Source organism: Calidris pugnax, unplaced genomic scaffold, assembly GCF_001431845.1.
Source record: "Calidris pugnax isolate Ruff unplaced genomic scaffold, ASM143184v1 scaffold225, whole genome shotgun sequence".
Taxonomy (NCBI): domain Eukaryota; kingdom Metazoa; phylum Chordata; class Aves; order Charadriiformes; family Scolopacidae; genus Calidris; species Calidris pugnax.
The window spans coordinates 4478237-4486170 of record NW_015091072.1 but is presented as its reverse complement, the minus strand read 5'-3'; positions in this window follow the sequence as shown (position 1 = coordinate 4486170).

Here is a 7934-nt window from a genome sequence, read left to right as displayed (position 1 = left end):
TAGTTTGGAGAAGAGGAGGCTGAGGGGAGACCTCATTGCCCTCTCCAACTCCCTGAAAGGAGGTTGTAGAGAGGCGGGTGTTGGCCTCTTCTCCCAAAGGACGAACGACAAGACCAGAGGAAATGGTCTGAAGTTGCGGCAGGGGAGATTTAGATCAGATATTAGAAAGAACTACTTTACTGAGAGAGTGGTCAGGCACTGGAACAGCCTGCCCAGGGAGGTGGTGGAGTCACCATCCCTGGAGGTATTTAAGAAATGTATAGACATGGCTCTTCAGGGCATGCTCTAGTGCCCAAGGTTATTGGTTTATGGCGAGGTGTTGAGTGTGGGGTTTAGTTGGTGGGTGTGGTGTTTTTGGTGGGCGTTTGGTGTGGGGTTTTTTTGTTTGTTTTTTTTTGTGGTTGGACTCGATGATCTCAGAGGTCCCTTCCAACCACTAAGATTATGTGATTCTGTGAAAACATCACAGCTGGGACAGCAACTACTGGCAGAGTCCCACCTATATTCTTGGTGACTTCTGTCTACTAAACCAGAACAATGATTTGACCATCAGAAAAAAGAATGAAGCTACAATAAACACAGAAACATTTTTAGGGAGAAAACACATATCTGCTAAGCCTATTTCTCACCCTTTCCTGAAGAGTTCTCTCTTCTCTCTGCCCCACTGCTCCCCCAAGCAAGAGAAAGTTTCCTGAAGAAGCCAGCACCAAACTAATCTCACAGCCTTATTACTGTTTTCCTTCCATAATTCAGCAGGCTCTGCACATACCGCCTTCCTGTAAAGCTCCCCCAGAGACCAGATCAGTGCCTCAGAGGAAGAGGAACTCCCCCATACCTCTCCATGCTCCCCCCCTCTGCTGTCTCCAGGCAAATTCAGGACCCACTGGAGCCAGCTCTTTGGGCTCCCTCCCCTGTCTCCAGGGTGGCATTTCAGTCTGTCACAAACCAGTCAGAGGTGAGCTGGGCTGAAAAGCCCAACTTCTCTCAAGAAAAAAAACAAAACACCTGTGGGCTCAGGCTGTGGAGGCTACACCTACAGTGCAGACCATCCTAGAACAGCCATGTGGGGAAACCTCTTTTAGAAGACCGGACTAGTATGCTATTGCAGGATCCATGCCCAATTATTAACCTTGTAAATATTTCAGGTTACACAGCATATTATACCTTTAGCTTATTGATATGTCCATTGACTATTAAAATTAATCTTTCATTACACTAATTAATTATGATAGTGATTTGGCAATTATCTTGGTTTGGCTGAGAACAGTTGCAAGCTCTCTTAGTGCCTTTAAAATGTGCTCCAGATACTTGCAGAATGAGAGATGAAAGATATGACTTTATTAGACCAAAACTGGGCTGCTGACAGCTCTCCTGGAATACGTATTGACATTCTTGTTTTAAAGCTACAGACTACATGGCACAGTGTATAAAAACCTTGGGTGCAGGAGTAGGGAAAGATATGCATAGCTTTAATACGTACAGCTTTGCCCTTTTCGTATTCCCACTGAGGTTGGAATTAAGGTAGAAATTTCATCACAGAATCTAGTTTATGGATGGCCCAGAAAATTCATGGAGGCATTTGTTCCAGAGACACGACTAAGTCCTCTCTTTGATCGGAGGAAGCTTATGTCACGCACTGTGGAATATGGTTTACTAATGGCCGGTGTTGGTTTGAATGGCTCCATGGATCAAAACTGACTTTACACAGTGGTGCTGAGCACATTTGCCATTCGCCTGCATTGATCATTAGGATGCTTTGCTTGCAAGGATCGTATTGGGAGACGTTTCTTTGATGTGTGCAAATGTGGGACGGAGCTGAAGCTTTTACAGGAGCTGCTTGGCTACAGGTGAGGAATGCCACAGCTTCGGGAAGAGCCATTGCAAGACAACTGAAGGCTGCTGGTTCTGCCTTCCTATTTACAGGGTGAGCATAGCTCATGCTGTCTTGACAGGGTGGAGATTTTGTTTCTGTGCTTTGGAAAAGCTCACCCGAGTGCAGCCATCACAGGTAATTTCAGCAGGAGCTGACTTTAAGCTCTGTCCTTTTGTACCCTATCACCAACCCTTTCTTTTCAGCTCTCTTCACCCTTGCTTAAGGTAAGCTAAAGCTGCGCCTTTGTGACGGTCAGTAGTCATCCTGAGCCAAACTTCTAGTCATTCTGAAATTAGCGTGAGCACTTCCACTGACTGAAATTGGAAGAGGATTAGGCTTCTATGCAGTCAGCTCCACTGAACTGTAGCAGACATGGTCTGCTCATGTTCACTAGCTTCTCAAAAACATGTGTAATAATTTGGCTGTCTGTGATTGCCTCATTCTCTTGCAAATCACATGCCCTGGGGAGAATAGTGCACTTCCCACTCCTGCTTACCTTTCTACGGTGTGGTCATAAAGAGGGATCTTGCTGTAGTCCTTGGAAGAACAGCCATTGACTTTAGTAGACTCTGGACTAAGTCCTCAGCCTGAGTTTTACCCCTGGCAGTGTCCACATTGCCTGTAAACATTTGGCAATGGATTCATTATGGACTGAGCACTGCACAGTCTTCATAGTCCTGCAGTCTTTAGACCTTGTGGGCAAATGTTCAGCACATGTGGAGGGTATTTACCTCCTTTCATGGCCGATCAGCAGAGAGGACATGGCCAGGGAGACAAGTTCATTGTTCTGTGCCCATATGAGGTAGCTAAACATGAAATGTGCAGCTCCATTTCTGGCTGATAATTGAGTTCTGCAGTCTGCAGCCAAACAATTCATTGCATGTGCATACTGCACCACTCTTGTCCCTATGCCATCCTCCTCCTGAGTGTCCACCAGCACCATCCATCCCTAGTTTGCATGACAACACATTCATGTAAAGTCCATGAACGGAAATGTGTTTGGCTAGAGTGAATCCTGTGAATCAAAGTGAATACAGTGAATCAAAGGATTGGCCACGGATGCAGGAAGAGGAGACAACAGAAATTTATGGTGAAGGCAACATCAGATTGAGCTATCTGAGTTTCTGGCCACAGCTTTCAATTGTGAAGTACACAGCAGCATCCTGGGGAGAAAGGGATGCTGCTGGCAGCCAAACTCCTGGCTGCAGCTTTGTACTCTGGAAGAGAAAATAAAATTCCTGGGAGAGAGAAGAGCCTTGGAGAGATTTAGCATTATACTGAGATAAGGCAACAGTCTTCAGGAAAACTCATTCTTGGATTTTTCTTTTTCAGTTTGGTCACAAAGAAACTCACTTGTGATTAACACTGCCTGGGACTTCCAAAAGCCTGTAAAGGTTAATGATGACTGCTCTATCTCTACAAAGTTGATAATGGGGGTTGCTGGCTCCACTCTTGGTAAGCTGAAGTAACTGTACTGATGTAACATGTAAATATTTGAGTGGCTTTGCTGTTTCAGATGAACTCCCACTGCCCATCTTCATTTTGGAGGCAAAGGCAGCACATCTGGCATTTGGAAAAACAACAACATCAACAAAACCCCCACACTATTAATATTTTAAAACTGTCTCCTGCACACAAATAGAGAAAGTTTATTATCACTTCTAATTGCATAGGCCTGTGTAATGGGTTTATGTGACATGTAGGCTTTTCTACTGAGCTCACCACTATAGGCTTTGAGAGCCTTGGAAACATTAAATAATTTAGCCTCAAAATACCCCCTAGTGGTGTCGTTCAGTGTCATTTGTCTCCATTTTACAGATGAGAAACCAATGTAGAAAAACTTCCAGTGGTCTCCCTAAGGTCTTTGAAAGAGCTTGTGGCAAAGCTTCAAAATCTTGTGCGTCTACCATTTTTTTTTTTTTTCCCTGAAAAAAAGACTCTGGGTCAAAGCAAAACTCACAAATACTGTAACTGGGTTTTGGAGACATTACAACCTGCAGTCAGATTTCACCTGATTGCCTAAAGCTACAGAAGATCTATAAATAAGAAGTCTTAGACTGGACTAAATTGTGGTGTACGTGGCAGAAATGTATCTAGGACTTAGTACTTTAAAAGTGATGACCCAAATGGTGAACTGATAGTCCACCTTAAAAGAGGAAAATAACATCACGAGGAAAGCTAAAAAGGCTTTCAAAAATAGATACTAAGGGGAGTAGAATACTTTCCTGTTTCATCCTCATTTAGCAAATAGTTTTGACTAACCCACCTTTTTTAGTATTCTACCCAGTCCTCAGGGGAAAATCCTTGCAATAAATAGACAGAAAAGCTGGGTAATGGAGGAGTTCTAATGAGATATTTTCATTAAAAAGTTTTTAATACACTGAAATGTTTCACTTTGACATTTGCTAAAGAAATAACCTTAACCTTAACCTTTCATACTCTTTCAAGAATTGATCAGCCCTGTAGAGAAAAAAGAAAATTTATATATATTTTTTAAAATAGAATCAAATAACTCAAAACAAAACATGACATTGACATTCAAAGGAAACACTGGCCACCTAAATTTGATTTCTCAAGCGACGGTGAAATAAACAGCTTATTTCCCAATCCTGCCAAAATTTCTGTTTTGATCCAAACCAGCTCTGCACTTCTGGCTTGGCTGCCAAACCAGAAAATGATTTTCTTTTCACTCAGTTGACTTCATCTTTTAAACTCAATTTTAACCCTTCAAACATTGTCCAGCCATGTCCACACATTTCATAGGAAGTTTCTTTCTTCGTGGCAGTTTAAACTGAAGGCTTAAATTCAATTTGGTCTCCTAAAATTATACTGACAGTGCAAGTCTGGATCTGAAATTTGTGGATTGCTGCACCTCAAATGCATTGGGGTCACATATCTCAGTCCTGATGGATCTGCTTGTTGCAGCTTAGGAAGTGTAGCAGTGTGCCAGTCCTACACCTGCATCTGAATTCAACCTTTATCAGTTTCAAAAGCCACCAAGACTTACACAACAAATGCAATCACATTAATTCAAGGCCCAAAAGTGGTAGGAGAAGTATTCAGCTAAAAAGAAATGGAATAGCATAAGGATGAGCAGCCTACAGCCAAAATATCAGAAAATAAAGAAGAATATTCGGCTTGGGAATAACCTATCCCAGTGTGTGGAATGCAAAGACTTGACAAAGCATTGGTAAGTAGCCTATAGATCTATACCAAAACTCTTGGCAGTATCATCATGTTTCCAGTCTTCATGGCTCTACCCACAGAGACTCATCAGACCAGTTCTCAGTCCACTCTTGTCTAACATCTGGTGCAAGAATGTGAACCCAGGTGCCTCAGTTTTAGACCTGCAGAAGTCCTCTTTAATTTCACTGTCCATTAGATCAGAGTGGTTTGTCTCTTGGACATGATGGGCTCTGTGGATGAAAACCAGATTGTGCAAGCTGAACCCAAGGAAGACGGAGATTATGCTGGCAGGCAAAAGAAAGCATTTTCAATAGTTTATGATCCCTCTGTGGCAGCCTTTCCATATTGTGAACAGCCACAAACAGTCTGTTCGGACAATGCTCTAGGAAAGACCCCAAAGCATGAGCAGAGAATGCCGAAGCAGAGATCTCTGCCATCCCCATTTGGCTAGAAGACTCCACTCCATCCTGGCACCTCATGTCCTGGCCTTGGGTAGCCAAGCTTTTGTCACCTTCTGTTTGGATTACAGGACTGCAATGACCCTTTGGAGAGTCCAGCTGGTACAGCTCACTGCAGCAATATGAACAACTCTGAGCACATCTTACTTGTCCTCTGCTGCCTATGCTGGCTCCCCACAGAACTCACAGCAAAATTCATGGTTTTTTTCTTTATCCTCATAGCCTGGGCCCAAGATATTAAAAAAATTGCAAAAAGCTCTCAGTTGCAAATTCTGTTCTTTGCCATAGTGAGAGTCTATCATAAGGGAATACTTCCTTGGCCAAGTGATGGAGTTTTCTTGGTGCCAAGTCTTGATATGGTGACAAGTATTGATTTTGATTTCTAGGGATGGTTCTTCCACAGACTAACCCAAGCCTTATGACTTTTCATTCGTGCTACCAAGTTTATTTCTTTAACAGTGCTAATCTTCAGCATAAAGGTGAGTTTGCTCCCTCTATGTATTTAAAAAAAGCAAAGTGAAAAGTACATTTACCTTAAAGAAAGTGCCTAAATCCTGCAATAAGGACAGAAGCAGAAGACGAGCATAGAACAGATGCTTTGATATTAGGCTGACGTTTGTGTAAGTGCTCAGATGCACATCTCTGTTTCCACATTATTTCTTTTTGACTGGTAGCTTACCAGTGCAAGAAAAACACATCAGCTCAGTCCACTTTGACAGACACTTCAAGACTTGTGCTGTATCTGACATTTGTTGTACATTAGAGAACATACACTTAGTTATCAAAATTCAGTCAATAAGCATAACTCGTTGGACCAGTGTCTTAAGATTTCCTAGGGAAGTCCACACAGAACTGCAACTTCACAAACAGCCCCCTCTTATAACACATAGTGTTTACTCAGGCCCAAAGCCACTTTTATTATAACATAAAGAGGGTGCTTTTCTCCCACTTTTTCAGTAACATGTCCTGTTCCTTTCTTAAAGAAGTTCTGATTTTGAGGGGGATGAGATATACTTTTGCTTGTATTTCTGAGCAGTGCTAATTGTTGCTTTGTCCCGGTCTTCTCTCTCTGGTCCCATCTTTTCTGGCCACTGACTGTTTTTGAATTATGTTGATCCAGTACCAGATTTCCAAGCATAGGAGATAGTTTCATAAGAGCACAAACTCATTGTTTTTGAGGCTTGGAATTATGGTAGATGCAACATAGTCCAATCCACCGACTTTCTAGTCTTAGGATTTGGAGAACTGGTAGAAAACGATAAACCATCTCTGACTCCTTCCAGTGACAGCTCATTCTCTCTTTCCGCTCCTGTATTATGAAATGTCTTTCTGGAGAGCTAAAAGATATATATTCTGTAGGTAGGAATAGGTGTTCACAGCAATGCTGGGCATTGAGAAACTCTAAGAGAGATGGATCTTTGCATGGCAGGAAGGGAATATATCCTGATAGAATGGCCTCGAATAAAAATGACAAGTGAGGTCCTCTTCCAGCATAGAGAAAAGTGATGTCCCCAGAACGGGAATGACACAGTTAAGCAAATCCTTAAAGCTAGGAAAACGCTGCAGAAAAAGAGAGGCACTGACGGATATCTGTTTTTTTTTGTTACAAACTCTGTTTTTCAACATAGCCGCTTTTCAAACACACTTTCCAAGAATGCTGGTGTGATCAGTTCTTTGTTGTTAGGTTCCCCCCCACCTTGAATACTTAAAAGACTAAGTGTATTTCAATGCCTTTAAAAGTCTTTCACATCATAAGAGATATACCTGTATATTTGTGCAAGCTGGAAATGAATGAAATATCACATGCTTCATTGGAACAACCACAAATAATCAAAGCTGAAATGAAAACCAAATATTGTGAAAAGACTATTTCGATCAGTAGTTGTTGTTCAAAATAGCATACAAAAATATTCCTACAATCCATTCTGAAGAACAAAAACACTGTAGAAATGTCAAAGCTTTTCCCAGATATACTTAGGGATGGACTAACCAAGACAAAATTTGTAGGGAAAGGTACCACCTTTTATTAGGCAGACAGAGAAAAATGGGGGAAAGAAGAGGCATGAGTTTGTTTTTCAGATTGGAAGCAGAAAATTTCAAGCTGTATTGTCTGTCTTAGATCTAAAATCAGTCCAATAAAAGACCTGTTTCAGTCTGTCTGATAAAACTTTGCCTTGCTGATATCCTTAGGCCATCACAGCTGCAACAACGTTCTTACTACATGTAAGGTATTGAATTCTTTTGTCTTATTCAAAGGCCTGGAAGGGACCATGACAGGTCATCTAGTCTGTCTTCCTGACTTCAGATCAGAATCAAATACACCTATGTCACTCCTGAAACTTATTTATCTAATGTTGTCTTAAAGACCTCTAATGAGAGACTGCATGACCTCCTGAAGCAATCTTTGTCTTACCTGA